Source organism: Phyllostomus discolor, chromosome 13, assembly GCF_004126475.2.
Source record: "Phyllostomus discolor isolate MPI-MPIP mPhyDis1 chromosome 13, mPhyDis1.pri.v3, whole genome shotgun sequence".
Lineage (NCBI taxonomy): Eukaryota > Metazoa > Chordata > Mammalia > Chiroptera > Phyllostomidae > Phyllostomus > Phyllostomus discolor.
The window spans coordinates 54,710,796-54,730,070 of NC_040915.2; positions in this window are offsets into that span (position 1 = coordinate 54,710,796).

Sequence of the window (19,275 nt, forward strand, 5' to 3'; positions counted from 1 at the left end):
CTTCCAATGGGGTCACCCTATCTGGAGGAAACCTTCTAAGGGATCTCTCGATGGCTGTTTTGTCAGATTCCCATTCATGTGTCAGGTCCAAGGGTGATATAGACAGAAGGGCTTCAGCATTTCCACCTGTAAAACCAGGCAGGATGTTCAATTAGGCTTCAGTTCTAGGCTCCTATCAATGCCACACTAAATCTAATGGAGCTGGAATTTTTGCAGCTCTTCCTGACGGGCATGCTGATGAGGCTGGGACTAGTCACATTTGATTCGGGAACCCAGCGCTCATTGATCAGACCCACCTGCCAGCAGCCTGGTCAACTGCTCTCCGGGTAAATGGTTTCATGGAACCCCATGGGGATGCCCATGAGCCCCAGGACCTGAATTGCTTCTTTGGTAGCTCCTCATCAAGACATGTTTTGACAAACTAAGAATGTCTGCATTTATTTCTGTTAAAATGGAGCAGCTGGTCTAATTGGGACTAATGAGCACTCGAGCAGGGCAGTCCACTTCGGGGGTCAGGACCGTGAGTGCAAGAGCCACGTCATGAGCAGCAGCAGAGACAAGGGGGTTCTACTAAGCCTCCAGGGGGATCCGCTGTGCTCACTCTCTGAGTTTAGGGGTCTGGCCTATGGGATGGAGACTCCACAGCTGCGTCTCAGACAAGGGCCTACTGGCCAACTGTTATCTTTGGGCCAAAAGGAGACCCAACCTAATTGGTGCTATGGGGCCAATAGCTGTCACTTTGGGAAAGAAATAAAAAACAACGTTGAGCATTAGACTCTGCTCCAGGAGGAAAGAAACTGTGTGTGTTACTCATGTTGTTCACCGTTACCCCTCCAATGCAAACACAGGAATTCATTCATCGTCAGTGCTCAGTAAATATTTACAGCTCGCCCTAAAGCCATGAAGCTGGAACGTGGTAAGTGTGGCCTTTAAACCCAGGCAACCTTAGAGCAGAACATCTGGACTCCCCACCTGACACGATCTTTCTTGTCCCACATGTATCACATGCTGTTGTCATTGTCACCTACTGGACCGTGAGCCACTTATGGAAGAGTTCTCTCTTCATCTTCAGAGCTCCAATCACTAGCACAGGGCTGGTGTTCAATAAATGCTCATGGCATGAAGTTGGATAAGATCTTAGGGCAATCTTTCTGCAGCAGGGTGGACTAGAGTTTTAGACTGAAAGCTGGAACTATTGTGTATCTCTGGCCCCAGCCCGGAACCTAGCACATGGCTGGAGATTAATATCTGCAGGCTAATCCAAATGTGTATCCAGCCTCATTTGACCCAACAGAATGAACCACATTACAGGAGGGACCTTTAAGAATATTTTCATTCAAGACACATTGCCTGAGGGCTGATCATAGTTAGGACATGCTCTCAGCACCCCCATTTTGAGATGAGTGAACTAAAGCTCACAGGAGTTGTCTTAGATCGGGTTCCCAGGAAACAGGAGATGGAAAGTTGCATGTGGAAGAATTACTGGGGAATGCTCTTAGGAGATACACCCGAAAGGAAGGAAGGAAGGGAGGGAGGAAGGAAGGAAGATGCACCGTGCTATTGCTACTGAGACCTCAGCTGATTGTACAGGGAGCTCTGGACCTGGAATAAACATTCATGTTGGCCCCAAATCAAAGTATGGGACTGCGCCTTTGTATTCATGATGGTTATAATCTGGGAGCTTTGGGTCAATAGACCTGGGTGTGCTCCCTCCTCTGGCTGTCCTAGCTATGTGACTTTGGTGACTTCCCCACCTGGCACTTCAGTTCCCTTCTACATTAAATGGGGTTGGTACTTCATAAATGAACTTAAAATGAAGCAGCACATATCACACCAAAGATGCACCCCTTCTTTTTGTCCTTCCTTCCTTCTTTCCTACCTGCTCTTTCTTCACCCACCAGCATTGGGGTTAGACAAAAGGGTTTCTTTTAATTTGCATTTTGTAAGTGTGGGATATGTGGCTTCAAAGCCAGAGCCATATCCGGCAGCTTTTAACACAGGCCATTTCCTTACCCCCAAGAGAGGCTGTTTGACTTCATGCCAATGTTTTGTTGATTTAAGAACTCAGTGTGCCTGTCGCCTCCAAGGCACTACACATTCTGAAAAGTTCCTCCCAGTCCAGCCATTAATCACTCTCTGTAATTAAGTAACACAGCAACCTGTAATTAGGGTATTGATTTGCTGGTTTAATTGTTTACTCCTGGGCTTTACCTCTAGCCTGTGAGCTTCATGAGGGCAAGGACTGTGTCTGTTTTTATTCATAGTTGGGTTCCTATTGTCTGCTTCAGCGCTTGGCACATAGAAGGTTCCCAATGAATGTTGCTTGAATAAAGGAATGAGCCGATTCAGGGGTTCACGGCCACATTTCTTCCAGGTATTACACTAAATATGGGAGAGAGGTTGGCAGTTAGCAAGGAAACTCAGTGACAATGATTCTTTGCATTTGGACAGTGCTCTATAGCTTAGACAGTACTTAATATTCACAAGTGCCTACGGTGAAAATGATGGTAATGATGATGACAATGATGATGGGGATAATGATGATTATGGCGAAGAGAAGCATGAGGGTTTGATGGTGGTGATGATGATGGTGGTAATGGCAATGTTACCATTTTCTGAACTGTTATTATCTTGTAGGTAGCATCCATGCATTATATCACACGATTCTTATAATAACTACATATATTATTTCCATTATTTTACATATAAAGGAATGAGGCTCAAAGTATTTGTCTAAAGTCATCCAGCAGGTAAGGGGCAGAGTTGAGACTTGAACTCAAGATTGTCTAACCTTGCTGTCACCCATGAAATTCTAATACTTTTTGTGGTCATGATAACATCTTCAATGTAATAATAATTAGACAATCCTCCATCACGCAGCCCAAGAGGGACAGAGATTTTCAGTATGGGACTTTTCCCATTGTAGGAGAAGGCTCAGAGATTTGGCGGACCTTGAAATAGAAGAGAACACAGAGGTAGGGTTCTTGGACCCTAATTCCAGCATTGCCTCTTACTAGCACATGAACTTGAGTATGCCACTGTATCTCACTGAAACTCAGTTTTCTTGTAAGTAAAATGGGAGTGACAATGCTTACCTCACTGGGCAGGAGTGAGGGTTTCTGTAATCTTATGTGTGGAAGTGATTTGTGCACCATAGAGCTCTGTGCTGTTGGATACCGTCAATCCAATGCCTTGATAAGTCAGTATCTCTATGCTTTTGACAGTCCAGTAAAATCTCCGTGTGGTCCGTTTCACTGTTTAAATGGATTGCCTCTAAGTCCTTTGGCTCTTACCTCCAATGGCTCCCAAGCAGCAACATAAACTGCTTTCTTCAAACACTGGGGAAAAAAAAAGATATGATGCCTGAACACTGGACTTTAATGAGGGCAAGATTGATAAGCAAAGGCTCCTAACTCCATACAGTCTCATCATTGGGCTTATGTTTCTCTGCAGTAAATATTCCATTTCCGGGCCCATCTCAGGGCCTTTGCACCAGAGCTCTATGCTGATTTCCCCTCCATTTGCTGGGGTGTCAGCTCAGACATCAGTGATAAGCCTTCATGGCCATATTGTATAAAGAAGCACCATCTACCCCATCCCCACTCTACGTGGTTCTATCGTCTTTCCAGCATCCATCAAATCAGCTGGAACTGCCCTGCCCATTTTCTCTATTCTCTGTCTCTGGCATGGGATATGCCCCACGAAAACTGGGCTGTGTCTGTCTTGATTATCGGGGTATCCCCAGATGTCTGAAAAAAATGTCTGAATAAGTGACTGACAAAAACAGACATTAATAAGTATTAGTGGAATAAAGCACTGAATAAATGAATTCTATCCCATGCTACTTGGGGATGCCGTGTTGTGGATGGACACCGACCCTTTCAATCTCAGACAAGAGATGCCACATCCCATTTCCAGTCCCCTGAGTCACCAAGTGTCATGCCTGATAAATGGCCGTCATTATTGGAAGGCACCAGACCTTATTTCTCGGCTGGAGCTGACACCAGTGTCTCCAGCCAAGTGCGGGTGAGGGAGTGGTGTCCAAACTCGGAAGGGCCAGGAGAAGGCGGGTGTCCTGGTCCATGCTGTTTCTGGAAAAACAGCCCAGTTTTCTTATTTCTCTCTCCTTGTGAAATCTGCTGTCACCCTTTTGTAAAGATGTCTGAGAAAGTAGAAACCACATTTCCCAGATCCGGGGATGCAATAGTTTGTGCAATTACAACCCAACGTATCACAGAAGTCAGACTGGCACTTGCTGCCTGCATAATAAATCACTCATTTTCCTGTCACGGCCCAAGACCTTTAGTCTCTGGTAGACAAAAAATTAAGTTTACATTGCTCAATTAAAAATTCAGAAGTTTAAGGGCATGAAGAAAGGAGGATGTGAGTTGTATCATCATTAAATAGACAGAGATAAATAAAGCACTGAGAGAGGAAACTTGAAAAAAAAAGGGAGACAGTGAGAAAAAAAATAAACCTTGCTGGTAACTTGTCATGTCTCAGACTTAAGAATGGCAGTAGAAACTTTATTAATTTCTTCTTTCTAATGGTCCCTATTCAGGGACTAAGGCTTTGTGGTGCTGAGAGTATTCTAATCCATCCTCCCTCCCTCCCTCCTTTCCTTCCTTCCTTCCTTCCTTCCTTCCTTCCTTCCTTCCTTCCTTCCTTCCTTCCTTCCTTCCTCTCTCCTTCCCACCATCCTTTCCTTCCTTTCTTCTCTTCTGAAATTTTATTTAAGCCCCTACTGCTTACAAACCACATTGCAAAGCCCTGCACATATAAAGTGAATCAACCAGAATTCTATGTTGAGAGGGACCTACGGGCTACTTGGAGGAAAGAATATTATGACCCAGATCGACCAATGCGTTGATGGTGGAAGCAGAGAGAGAGAGAGAGAGAGCTGTGGGGGTGCCCAGAAGGGGCACATCATTCAGCCAGGGAATGGCCAATGAAGCTTCGAAGAGAAAGTAAGTTTTCAGTTGGTTATTTTCTTTAAAATATTTTTTATTGTTATTCTACTACAGTTGTCCCAATATTCTTCCCTCTGCCCTCCCCTGCCCATTCCACCCCCCACTCCCACAGTTAATTCCCACACTGTTGTGAACATGTGCAAAGGCTCAGAGGCGTAATGGAGCATGGTGTGTTTTTGCACAGGGTGCAGACCTGATGGGTGGAGGTGTGGTGAGAATGAGGCAGGGCTCAGGTCATTGAGGACCTTGTGAGTTGAATGAGGGAGCTAGTACTCGGTTTCCACTAGACTGAAAGTTCCTTGGAGGGACTTCCTTTTTTATTCTTTTACTAGAGAGGCCTCATTTTCTTAGCCCATTGTTGGTCACACAACAGGACCCAGCAGGTATTTGTTGACTGACTTTACGATTCCAGAAGTCACTGGGGAGTCACTGAAGAATCTTGAGCACAGGGGCAACATGGTCATATTTGCACTCTAGGAAGGTCCTTCTGGATGAACGATGAGTGAACCCTGGTTTGGAGGAGAAAGAGAGAAGTTGGAGAACTCAAGGCTTGGAGGCTGTGGTCAAGGCTGTTAATGGTCCCTCACCATCCAATTTCCTCTTCTTACTTTGATAAGAGAATCCCCTGAAGCTGAGCAGAGCTTAGGGCTGCCTAGCTAGTGACTATACTTCCCAGCCTTCTTTGCAGCTAGTTATGGCCATGTGACTAGGTTCTAGCCAATGAAATGTGGGTCGCTACGACGGTTGTGTCTTTCACACTACCTCCTCAGGAGGAAGCTGATTGCCCATTTTCCTCTCTTCCCCTTGTCTTGAGTGTAGTCATGATGATGGGCATACCGCCTCAGCCATGGTGATGGGGACCACACTCTAGACTGTGATTAGCAAAGTCCGCCTGTGAACCAGTGCTGCCTGGCCATCTGTGTTTGTAAAGAAAGTCTGACTGGGATACAACCACACTTATGTATTTAGCTATTGTCTGTGGCTGCTTTCTTGCTATAATGACAGTTGAATTGTTGAATCTAGTGGTGGGGGGAAAAGGAAGTAAATAGATAAATACATAATGTGTCAGATGGCATCACGGTCTAAAAGGAACAACAACGAAAAACAAGGAAAGGGGCTGGACAGAGAAGGGGATAGTGTTATTGTACAGAGGATGGTTCTCGGAAGGACTCTTGATAAAGTGACTTTGAGCAAAGGTCTGGATGCAGTGAGGCAGGGACAAGCCACCTGTACATTGGAGGAGTGGGGGAGCTAGTTCAGGCAATGCAAGCAGCAAGTGCAAAGGCCCTGGGGTGATATTGAAACTCAGGTCTACCTGTGTTTAATACTCTCTATTCCCATTGTGTTACACTTATTCAATTCAACATGTACTTTCTTGAGTACCTAGTATGTGGGAGCACGGGCCAGAGGATGGGAGAGATAATGGGGTCTACAGACTCAAATCCTGTTCCTCAGGGTGCTCACAGACTTGCAGGAGAGATAGACAAACACCGGAAACACCAGGCACATCCCGGTAGTCCCAGGTAGATACAGAAAGGGTGACATATAGGCAAAATAAGGTTGGGGAGTGGCCTCTCTGGTCAGGGAAGTCCTTGCCCTAGATTTTGAAGGCAGGTGAAATTCCTTTAAACTCCTTGTCTTAGTTGTGTAAATATATTATACAAGTGCACGGCTTGATAAGTTTTCACAAGACGAATGCTCTGGCTGTAACCAGCAGCCTGATAAAGAGACAGAGTATGGCCAGCTGCCCAGAAGTCCCTTAAGGCTCCTCGCAGCCTCTCCCAGGCAACTCCTAACCTACTTTCGAGCAGCATCCGTTCATTTCGTCTGTTTTTATATACAGCATGTCCTCTTTTGTGTCTGGCTTCTCTCGCTTAAGATTATGTTTGTGAGATTCATCCATGTTGTGTGTAATTGTATCTCATTTACTCCCATTGCTATGCAGAATCTCAATGTGTGAATACACCATGATTTTTTTTTTTGCCTCTTCTGCTGTTCCTGGAGACTTAAATTGTTTCCATTTTTGGCCAGCACGGGTGCTGCTGCTATGACATTCTAGTACATGTCTTTTGGTGAACATATGTGCACATTTCTGTTGGGTACAATCAAGGAGTAAACTTGCTGGGTCAAGGGGTGTGCATATGTTGAGCTTTTGTAGATACTGCCAAATGGGTTTCCAAAATGGTTGCACCAATTAACACTTCCACCGGAAGCATATGAGCGTTTGAGCAACGTATCCTGGCTAACACTTGGTATTTTCTGTCATTTTCGTCTTGCTTCATTTCTTTTTATTTTTATTACTAGGGGGGTGAGGTGGCGTTACATTGTGGTTTGAATTTGCCGTGCCTCGATGACTAAGGTGGGTGGGCATGTTTTCGCGTGCTTGTTGCCCGTTTGCTCCTCCTCTTTCGGTGGAAGGGCCTTGTTCAAGCTGCCTGCCGATTCTTTCTTCCTATTGGGTTGTTTACCTTTTCCTTATTGGTTAGAAGGTGCTCTTTATATATTCTGGGTGTGAGTCCTTGATTGAATTTACCCTTGAGAAGACTCTCCCATTCTGTGGGGAGGGTGGCCTTCTCACTCTCTGGATGGTGACGTTTAATGGACAGATGTTCTTAGGTTTAATATGTAGGACATGTTATTTATTTGCTTTTCTTTCAGCAGGATAGAATTTTCTCCAGTGTATGTGAATGCAGACAGTGGCCTTTTCCAGGGGAGGGAGGGGTTTGAGCAGCAGCAGTTGAGGAACAACTTCTTCCTTTCTTTCCCTCACTGTTCCAGCCACAAAGACCTTTCTAGTCATCCTGTACACCAAGCATGTTCTGTCTGCCAGACCTTGACATTTGCTGTCCCCTCTGCCCAGAAAGCTCCTCCCCCTGGTCTATGTGTGACCTGCACTGCCCCTTCGTCCAGATCTCTCCTTAAATGTTACTTCTTGGGGAGAACTTTCCTGGCCATTCTAATCTACAGTAGCTCTTGCCGTTCTCCTTCTTTACTCAGATTAAACTTTTGCCCAATGCTTCCCACCACTAGCTATTTTATATATTTGCTTCAATTGTCTACCTCGCCCACTGAAATACAAGCTCCCCAAAACTGGAGACATCACTTTTTCTCTCCAGTTTCCTAGTTCCCAGCACAGTACTTACATGGAGAGGGCACTCAGTGGGCTTAGTATCGTGGTGGGTTTCTAGTGTTGCGCCAAGTGATTATAAGGAGTTTAAATCAGCTTCACCCACCAATCTCCTCCTGACAGCCATGGACTCCCAGAGAGACATCGCAGAGTGGGGGGAGAGAAGGGGGGACTCAAAAAGAGACACCAGCGAAAAACAGCTTGGAGGTACTTGACAATTTTCCCTTATCTCCAATGATCCATGTTGTCTGGCCAAGTTGTTCAGGAAGGAGGCCTTATGATGCATCTCAAAGAAGCAACCGCAGCCTCTCAATCACTCAGCAAATTTTGGAAGGAAAAACAGATATCAAAATCGAAAGCACACAACAGTAATGTATGATATCAGATCCGTCATTCTTTACAGAAAAATGGACGATGGCGTTTGGGAAACAGCAGTTGCACCCAAAAGATAGACTGGCAGTTTTGACATGTCTTGCCAGAGAAGAATCACCCAACCCACCCTCATTCCCCCTGCCCCCATCCCTCCCGGCCTGATCACGAAGAATGACAGAATTACAAACAAATCAATCAGGCAGAGAACAGAAGCAGCAGAGATTCAGGGCTTGGGTGGTGATAGCAACACGGAATACCAGTGTACTAGGTATCCGTGTATTGTCAATAATGGGCAAATGGGTGACTGCCCTGCAAGTGAGACTTGGTGAGACCTGGGTATGGTCTGTCCATGGTGCTGAATCACCACTACTTAGGGTTAATTAATTAGTGTGGGAGAGAAGTGGTCACAGTGGTCACAGTTATCAGCCATTTGCTCCTGTGGGAGAGTGAGTTTATAGTTAATTAATGAAGGTGGAATGGAGGATAGTTATTCATAAATCCGATCTCACAAACCTACAAGGGCCAGGTGATACCATAAACAGGAGAAGCAAGCTGTAACAATAGAGAGTGGTGCGGACTGCGGCTAACTACAGGGCACATGCCCCACCTACCTAAGGCAGCTGCCATGTGGTTCCAGTTGTTTGACACCATGTGGGAGTTTGAGAGCAGGGACTCCAATCAGAATTTATGAGAAGGAATAAACCTATTATATGTAAAATAATCTTGATATTTAAATACTGGAAATAACCTTGTTTTAAGCTACCTTCTCATTTTAAGATGGGGAGACCGAAGCCCAGAGGGGGGAGGAAACTTGCTCAAAGCAGCTCAGGAAGTGGGCTGCAGGGTAGGGACTAGAACCTAAGCACCCACCTCCCGACTCCCGGTTTGGTGTTCTTTCCCCTTCTCTCCAGCCTCCTTTCCTGTTTGACAGAAGCGACCTCTTCTCTCTGAGCCCTGGATCCAGGAAAGACAGTTGAAGGGATAGTATACGGGGGAAGATGTTTGAGCAAATCAGTCCTGAATATTGGAAGAACACAGTATAGTCACATTATGTCAATACATCCCTACTCAGCTGAAGTGTTAGGCTAGGGGGAGAGAGGCTGAAGAAAGGAGACAGTAAGGATGGAGGGGCTGGAGTGCATTTGCAAAAGTGTGTGCCCCTTTGGACCACCTGCAGGGTCTGGAACATCCTCTGGGAAGTACTTCTGTGGTTCCCAGTGAGATGCTTCTCCTCTTTTTTTTTTTAATGTTAAACAAGCTTTAGGAGAGCAGATCCTCTAAGACCGGCATCCCAATAGTGGCAAACTCTCCTTGTAGGAATTCTCTGTACCAGCCTAATCAAACAGACCAGGGGGGAAAATCAGCCAGGGTGTATCTGGTCTACCCAGGAGCCCCAACCCCTCCTCAACTTGAGCCTCGTCCTCCTTCCTCTGCCTGGTCTGGGGCCTCTGAGATCTCACCCCCCAACGTGGGAGGAATCTTTCTCTGCTAACAATGCTGGGGACACAGTCTACATTAGGCGAATCAACAAGGCCATCTCAGAAGAGACCAAATAGGAAATAAGAGGCCCCATTGCCTAATGGGACTTATCAATTATGATCTAGGGCCATATTTCTTTGAGGGGTGATTGTTTCACGGAGTCTGACATCTCATATAGCTTTAAATTACTCACAACCGGGACGGCTTACAAGATAGCAGTAAAATCAGGAGAGGATTGGGCAATGTAATTATAGTATGGAAATGATGTTGATCACTCAAGCAGGGAGCAGACCTTGAATCGAAAACCCTGCTCTGCCTCCCCACCCCCTCTCGGGGCTGTAGAAAACACGAGATCTGGGAAACATGGGGGCCACCTTGCTGCTGCTCAGAAGCTGGAAGTTGGCCAGGTCACTGTGCAGGGGTTAATGAACTAAGGGGCCAGCATGGACCAAAGGGTCAAGACCAAGGACAGACCCTACAGGTCATGGCATTCAGGATCTAAAGGCCAGGATGGCAAATCTGCAACCATTGCCCAGTTTTTTTTTTGGTTTATGGAGGTAATAATTTTCTGAGCACTTAATATAGTCCAAGAATCATATCTGATTCTAGGATTATGGGGATCTTCCCTTCCTTCCTTCCTTCCTTCCTCCCTCCCTCCCTCCCTCCCTCCTTCCTTCCCTTCTTTCCATCCTTCCCTCCATCTATTTCTTAAGTATCACCTTTCATTCCAGACACTATATAAAGCTTTGAGGGGATAGAGATAAATTATTTCAACTGTTTAGTGAGCATATACTGCTTGCAAACATTGTGTTGGAATCCAGATAGACAAAAGCTTAATCACTCACATTATTTATTCAAATACCTATTGATGGTTGACTAGTTTGTAGAAATGCTAAACTTCTCATCAAACACATTTCCTCTTCTTCCTGACACACAGCCAGGCTACACTTCCCAGCTTCTCTGACAGTTAGATGTGGCCACACGACTGAATTCTAGCCAGTGGCATGTGAACAGAAGTGATGTGGGTCACTCCCTGGCCTGGCACATAAAATCATCCGGCATGTGATCTTTCATGCTCTCTTCTCAGCCTGCCAGCTGGATGGTAACACCGAGGTGATCTTAGGAGGCTACTGTTGTGTCTGGCAGAGCTGTCAGCATATTGTGTCCCTGAATGAACAAGTGGGGCAGAGCCCCTCCCCCACTCCAGTCCTCTGCTGACTCGAACCTGCTTTGTACCAAGATACACTCGCCATCATGCCAACTGCATAAGAGGTGCATTAAGGAGAAGACACACCTATACTCTTTGAGCTGCAGAAATATGGAGTTTGTTGCTTATAGTAGTTAGGTAGACACTATACCAGGCATTGGGGGCATAGACATTTATTCAAGCCCTTTCTTGGCATTTACTATGGCCCAGGCAGCATCCTGAGTGCCAGGAATGTGGAGGACAGCTCATTTATTTCAGTCCTAGGCTCTGAGGTTATGGAGATGAATGATAAATGAATAATAATTAATTAATATCATCACAAACATTCATTAGGTAATTAATATGCTCAGGCTTAGTGTTAAGCTTTGGGACACCACAAATAATGCATTCAAACAGGAATTAGGTTTTTTATCATGTGCTGGGCACTGAGTTAGGCAATTGGAGATTGGAGATGAATAGGGTCCCTATCTTTAGAAGTTTCACCATTTGGTGGAAGAACCTGGTCGTAGCGGTGCAGTATGAAAGGTGTTAAAATAGATTTTTTTATGAGATTCCACAGGGACACAGGAAATGAACCCTGCTTGTAGGCGAGAGAGCAAGGAAAACTACAAACAACTGGGGGGTTTGATCTGGGCATTTAAAGATGAATATAAGTTTTCTAGGCAGAGAATAGGTGGAAGGGAAATCAGGCAGAGGGAACAGCATGTGCAAAGGGGGTGCATCCTGGGATTAGTGAAAAGTGTGGTGTGACTGGAGCTCGGGTGTATGTGGCAAGGACAGAATCAGGTGAGCAGGGCTGCAGCCTGAATCTGGGGCAGATGCTCTTGTCTCTCTACCTGCAGGTGAGTGGAGTCAGGAGGGGTTAGAGGCTGCAAATTAACTCCATCTTGGATGGAGGTGTGAGTAAACATTCTGTCTTATGCCACTTCTACCTCCATGGACAGGGACTATTTTGTTCTTCCTTTTGTAATTATACATTTATGTGAGTGCAACTGTCTGACATTTTCTCACTAATATTATCCCCATTTTATGAATGAGCAAGCTGAAGACCAGAGAAGTCAACTACCACTCACATCACACAGCTGTCTGACCCCAGGGTTGGCATTTAATTTTCCAAGTGAGACCACATTCCCAATGTGTCCATGGCCTTCACTGGGTCCAGTGATGCAGACGCCCTGAAACTCTCTGGGGTTAGTTGACTGCATTTGGCAAAGGCTGGGGCGGCTTGCCCTCCCAAGAGGTAATCAGAGCTAGCTCAGCACTGAGCTTGTGTGTGTGTGTGTGTGTGTGTGTGTGTGTTGAGGGGTGTAGGGTGGGGGGAGATCTCGCTGAGCCGGGTCCAGCCTGAGCTGTGCTGGGAAGAAATAAATCTCTTCATGAGCCAACATTAATACAAGCTTGGCAGGTTCTGGGCAGGCCCCTGGTTGATTATGCCAATGGACGTCAGGGAGGGGAAGATTGAGCTGCTGGGGTGGCGTGAATGCATATCACACAGGGTAATGCCTTGAAAATATATAGCATCCAAGCAGGCAGACAGATGAAGGTGGGGTGGAGGGGGGTGGTGGAGGGGGAGCGGCATCTGTTTGCAATTACAATGACCAGAACCCATGGAACAAGACTCTGGGAAAGGACGCCTCGGGTGCCTACTCTGGGTGAGCTGCAGGAGTCCTCTCAGTCCTCATTCTGTGTTTACTGAGCACCTACTTGGTGTCAGGCACTGGGGGCACGGGACTGAAAATCCAGACAGAGAGCTGCCCTCATGGGGCTCACTGTCTGGTGGGGCAGCCAGAACTGACCAGGCCTTCGTGCCGATGGCATAAGGAGTGCATTGAGGAGAAGAGCAAGAAGTGGTGAGGGCCTATAAGGCTTAGGAAGAGGCCATGGAGGACTGCCTGGAAGAGGGGATGTTTGAAATGAGGGCTGGAAGATGAATTGTGGTTAACTTGGTAGAGCATGGTTATGTATATAGCAGGGGGTAGGGGACAGAGAAGAAACATGCATGGAAGCTCGGTGGCAGTAGGGTGTTTGTTTCACATTGTGAACAACAGAAAGGAATGGCTGATGCAGAGAGAGTCATGGTTCAGGCAGATCTGAGATTTAGGCAGAAGCCAGACCAGGCATGGCCTTGTGGGCATTTTAAATGATTGGATTCATCATAAAGCAACGCGGAGCTACTGAAAGTTCTAAAACTGGGGAGGTACTGACCAAATTCTCTTTTTCCAAGATATCATAAAATCCTCACTGCAACCTGGTGAGATAAATATAACCATTCTTCACTATTCGGGTGCAGGAACTGCAGCTCAGAGAGGTAAAGTGATTTGCCTAAAGTCACACAGCAAGAGTGGAATACTGGGCCTGTTGCATCCTAAAGGCAGTAAGCAGCTGAGTATATAGATTCCTCAGCCCAAAGTCCTGGACTTATTGTTAAAAAAAAGAAGGTTCAGATTCCAAAATGTGAAAGGAGAACTTCCATCCCTGAAATTAGCTTTGGTGGGAATTTGACAAAGGTCAAGAGGCTTAGATTAGATGGTAAGACCATGGACAATCATGTCCTAGGGAAAAAGCCTGGTGTCACCATGACCTGCACAGGAGTCTGGCTTGGGAATGGCTGGGAGGACAATGTGAGGATGCCAGTGGAGAGGTCGTCAGACAGCCAGACACCACAATCAGACAGAGCAGAGAAGGTACCCGAATAAGCTGCTCTCCACAGGGCTTGGGAGGTTGAGTATCTGTCCACTAGGAATTCAGAAGAAAAATAACAAAAAGCTGGACAAAAAACACAGAGTGAGTCAGTTAAAAAAAGTAAAATGTAAGGTTCTTTCCTCTGGAAGCATCTTGCCAGCTCAAGTTTGGAAGGAGTGATTCAATTCATCTGCCATATCTTTGCTGGCTCAGACTGGGCTCAAAGGATGGTAATAAGGGAGCCCAGATGAATGGGCACCTACTGTGAGCCTAACCCTGAGCTAGGCGCTGAGGATGGAGCAGAGAAGAAGGCAGAGATGGAGCTTGCCCTGCTCCTCCCCTGGAGCTTACAGTCTTGTCTCGTCCAGGGTAACAATAGCTTTGCTTTGTTGAAAACCTACTGTGTACCACAGACATGAGATGTGTCATATACATGCCCTCTTCTCTGAACCTTGCAGCCATTCTACTGGGTAGGTACTCATAGTGGACTCTGTGGGTCCTGTTTACCCTGCCAGTGTACCCAGTCCCCAGCTACTGTCAGTGTTGGCTGCTGACAGCTCACAGCATCACCCCTTCTGGAGACTCACCCTAGAGCCACCTTGCTCAGAAGTGCCTGGGGTGTTAGGCACACCCAGGGACAGGATGTAGTCAATGGCCAACTCTTGCAAGAGCTCCCTTGGCTTCCCGCGGTGGCACATCATGGTGCTGTTTATGCTCCAGAGCCCCAGTGGGATCAGGCAACCTTTGACCCTCAGCTGGAACCACATCTTTCCTCGGCTTCTTCTTTGCGGTCTAACTCCCCTGTCCTTACCAGTTTTTCTCTAGAGCTCTCCTACACTTAATCTCTCACCTAAAAGCCCATCCTCAGGCCTCAGGGATGTGACTAGGGTGAAGCAAGCATGGCACCCAGGGTGTGGAATTCAAGGAGGTGCTCATTTCCAGGGGCTGGCTTTGTGCTTGTCTGAGCCCAAGAATGAGAGTTTTCTTAGGCTTACACCCTGGGCATTGAGATCGCCTCATCCTCACCACCCTGGCCTTTGTCGCACTCTTAGGTTCTTCTTCCAGGGAGCCCCTCTGCCCACAGTGTCTGTGTCGTACTGAATCCACAGTTGGACACATGACGTTGGGCAGACTAACAAATGATTCCAAAATCCAACAGCTTGTATGTGGTAGAGGTCAGACTGTTTAAAACCCAAAGTTGTATGTGTTTTTCCTGTGATCTTATTGCCTTAGGAACAATGTGCCAAGTGATCTGGGGAGCAGAGACTCAAAGGCGAGACAAACTGAGGAAGAAATCGGATCCTGGGAGAGACCTCCCACTTCATCTGGAGCAGCCCCTGCATCTCAGCATCCCCTGCCTTCTGGCATCTCAGATGCTTGCTATGGCCATTTTAAGGATGTGACAAATGAGATGAAGGTGGCCAAATGTCCAGACTGAAGCCACTTTGAGGACTTCACTCACTCTTGTTCAGGCAATCACGACTTGAACTCTGAAAGTCTCACTGGTCTTGACAGCCTGAGATGGCCTTGAAGTCTGAATGGGGCCTGGGAGGTGGCGGGTCGGGGTGGTGGAGGCAGATGGCACCACCAGGCATGCCTGGCGTTATCCAAGGAGGGCCAAACTGGATCTGAACCAGGTTCCAGAGGGCTGGGGGCTGCGCTCCGTAACTGTGAGCCCGGATGTGTGAGGGTGTGTCTTCAGGTGGGGTTGAGTGTCTGCCCGGCACCCATTTATGATCTCATAGCTGCCTTTCTATTGAGTTCTGATGCATTCAAGACTCTAGGAAAACCAGCTCTCCTTTATCCTCCTTACAATCTTATTGTCTGTTTTCCCAAATAGAGCAGTGGGTTGTGCTATTGTAACAGCTGCTTAAGATATTTTCTTCTTTTCTAGTCTCACATCCGAGTTGAGGCACTCATTACGCCTGCCATCTTGAAATGACTAAGATTGAAGTTCAGGAAGGAAGGAATGGAGATGTGGCCTAGAGGCTCTGGATGCGTGTGAACCTGGGCCAGTCATGGCCCAGCTCAGACTGTGGCTTCTTCCTGGGTGAACTGGTGGGAGGATGGCTCTGTTCAATTCTATTCGCTCTGTCCGTCCCCCAGGCTGACCCCACTTCCCCAAACTATGGTCTCCCGGATGTCACAGAGTGTGCACGCACGGTGTGTCAGGTTGAGGAGGGGCAGACTCTGACTGTGAGCTGGGAGAACCCCAAAATAAAACAGGTATGGATTGCATACCATTATGCACCCCACTACCAGGGGATATTTCAGTGTGGCTGGAGGGAGTTTGTCTGAATGAATTTCTCTGCACCCCGCCTTCCCATCCTCTGTTTCCCTCCAGTCTGGCCCCCCGTTGCCGCAGCCTTCTGTGTACTCTCGAAACTGTTTCCTTGCAAACTCTCTATCTAGGTCAACATGGTTCTTTTTAAGGCACCACCCATGGCCCTGTGCCAAACTCATGCAAAAGAAGAGCTCCAGAAGCATCCATTTTTTTTTTGTCCTCACTTGAGGATATTTTTTCATTGCTTTTAGAGAGAGAGGGAGGGACAGAGAAACATCCATGCAAGAGAGAAGCATCAATTGGTTGCTTCCCGTACACGCCCAGACTGGGGATCAAACCAGCAACCTAGGTATGTGGTCTGACCAGGGATTGAACCTGCAACCTTTTGGTTATGGGATGATACTCCAACCAACTGAGCCATGCCAGCCAGGGCAGTACCCAATTCTTTAGCGTCTTGGTTCAGAACTACTTACTCCAATCCTTTCCTCATGTTGCCCAGGACCCTCTCCTTCCTCCTCCAGGATTCCTGCTCCAGGTTGCTTCCTGAAGCTTGATTCTCCATGGATTCTTGAGAAAGAGGGTGTGTCCCCTCTACGAAGACCTGTGGGTCCTGAGTGTTGTCAGCTAGCTGAAGACCAGGAGCCATATTCATATGCTTTACCTTTGCCTGGCTCCCTAGCAACTATAAAATAAAAGCCTGAGCATTTTTTTTTGCATCTTGCAGAAGGCTCCCTATTTTAAAAAATGTGATTAACTTTAAAGCACCCAACCAAGACATGTTTGGAGGGAGGTCCAAGTCCTCCATTACTAATATCCCCACTGATATAATGAAGACTATCCTTTCAAAGCATAGTTACTCAAGTATCCAAATTAGATTTAGTAATGGAATCCTGTGAGTTCTGCCCCCAGTCCTCAATTCCACATACCAGAAATCCAAGTCTACCTATAAATCTGATTATCTCAGGTCTGGGATGTGCATTATATAAATGCACCTAATTGCTTTAAAAATTTATTTATTAAAGTATAGTTGGCATACAATATTGTATTAGCTTCAGGTGTACAACTTAGTGATTTGACATTTATATACCTTGTGATGAGATCACAATAAGTCTATTAACCGTCTATCACCGTACAAATTTTTTACGATATCATTGACTCTATTCTCTGTGTTGTGCATGACATCCTTGTGGTTTATTTAATTTACAACTAGGAGTTTTTCCCTCTTTTTGTCCTTCACCTTTTCACCCAACCACCCTTCCCTCTGGCAACCATTGGTGTGTTCTCTGTGTCTGTGAGTCTGTTTCTGTTTTGTTTTTGTTTCTCAGCCACTCTACAACTAGTCTCAGTAAAATCTTTCCCACCGCCACACCACCGTCCCTGCTGCTCTCTCTAACCCCACATTGGAAGGCGTGAGTCCTAATCAAAGGTCAACCACTAGCTAGAACTCCTTCCGAGTTTGGATGGCAGGGGTTGCAATTAGGAGTTTAAAGAGCTGTGGCTTCCAGAGAGGGAAGTCGGGGTAAGATCACCATTCTCCGCTTTTATTTTCCTCTAATCCACATGGATAATACAAAGCTTGCTGGGTGATGTTCAGGAAGCTGCTTCTCCTCTCTGAGCCTCGGCAATCCCCATCTGTTCAAATGGGTGGGTCGGGTGGGCTCAGAGCCAGTGATTCTCTGAGATGAAGCATTTGGTGGTACCTGCTGTGTCTTGCTCGGGTCTCCTGGGGCAGAAGGGCTTTGAAAGCATTTATCAGTGAATGTATCATTTGTTCATTAAAGGTTCTTTCTGGACATCCTTGCAGCTCCTACTTTTCTAAGCATGTGACCCTCAGTCCCTACTGGTGCTGACAAATTGCTGCTTGAAGTTCATGGTCCCGAAGGCCTTCTTTAAAAGTCCAGGAATGCTGGCCTGGCTGAGGATGGACTATGGGAGGGTTTTGGCTGGAAGCCACAAGCCTCAGCAGCCTGAGGAGGATGCCGGGGGTGGGGTGCAGACACCCCGAGGTTGCTCAGGCAGCAAAGCACTCAGCGGTGTCCTGACTTTGAAAGCAATCCAAAACAAGGTCTGCAGTGATGTCACAGCTAATCATTAGCCTGGTAATTACATTGAAAGCCTTCTGCGATCTTATCCTCAGCAGGGTCATTAATGCAAGGCAACCACACCAGTAAATGTCTCATTAGTCTTATTTTAGACTTATGTATTTTTCAGGACTACAGAATTTTAATAGTCCGCCCTCCCCGCCCCCCCGCCCAGCTCCCCTTCTGTGACATTAATATCTAGTCCACATGCCAGATTCTTCCAGCTTTCCCCCTCCTCGTTTTCCCTGCCAGAGCCCCCAGAGGAGGGCCCGGCAAGGAAGGAAGGCTGGAGCCCGGGTTCACAGGGCTTTCTCCTCCCTCGCCAGCTCCAGCTCGGTTTCTGACCCCAGTCTCCTTTCTGGGATGACAACCTTTTCCTGACTTTTCTGTGTCTTCCTCAGGAAGCTTCACTCTTTTCATTTCCACCCTTTTTAAACCCTGTTCCTCTTGTTAAAGAAATACATGCTCATTACAAAAAGAAAAAATCGCCATTCACCTCAGACCTCAGGCAAAATGATCCCCTCCCTACTTCTTGCTCACCCCCTCCCCCTGCTTTCCCTTTGTCCCTGGGATGGGCTGTAACAACCCCCTCTCAGGCCTTTGATGGTGGCTGTTCTCTCTGCCTCAGGGGCTTTCTCTCTCCTGCTGTTGAATGACTTTTACTTGCTAAGGTACAGTTGAAACACCACTTCCTCCTGGAAGCCCACCCTGACCTCCTCCCAATTCAAGCTCAGGATTGTAGCTCTTCCATTTGATGCCATTGCCCGTGTCCTATATCATGCATGTCACAATCATCATTGGTTACCTGTAGGTGACATTAATAGTGTGATTGCATCCTTAATAAGGCATATCACTCCAGGTGGGTAGGGAACACCCTTATGTGGTTCATTAACCCTGTAGTCCCAGGGAAGTAGATACGAAGAGACATCAATAGGGACTTGTTGAATGAATGATGGAGGAAGCAGTGGTGGGTGGATGGATAGATAGGTGAATGGATGGATGGATGATGGATGGATGGATGATTAGATGGATGGTTAGATGGGTAGATAGATAGAAACTTGGATAATTAAATG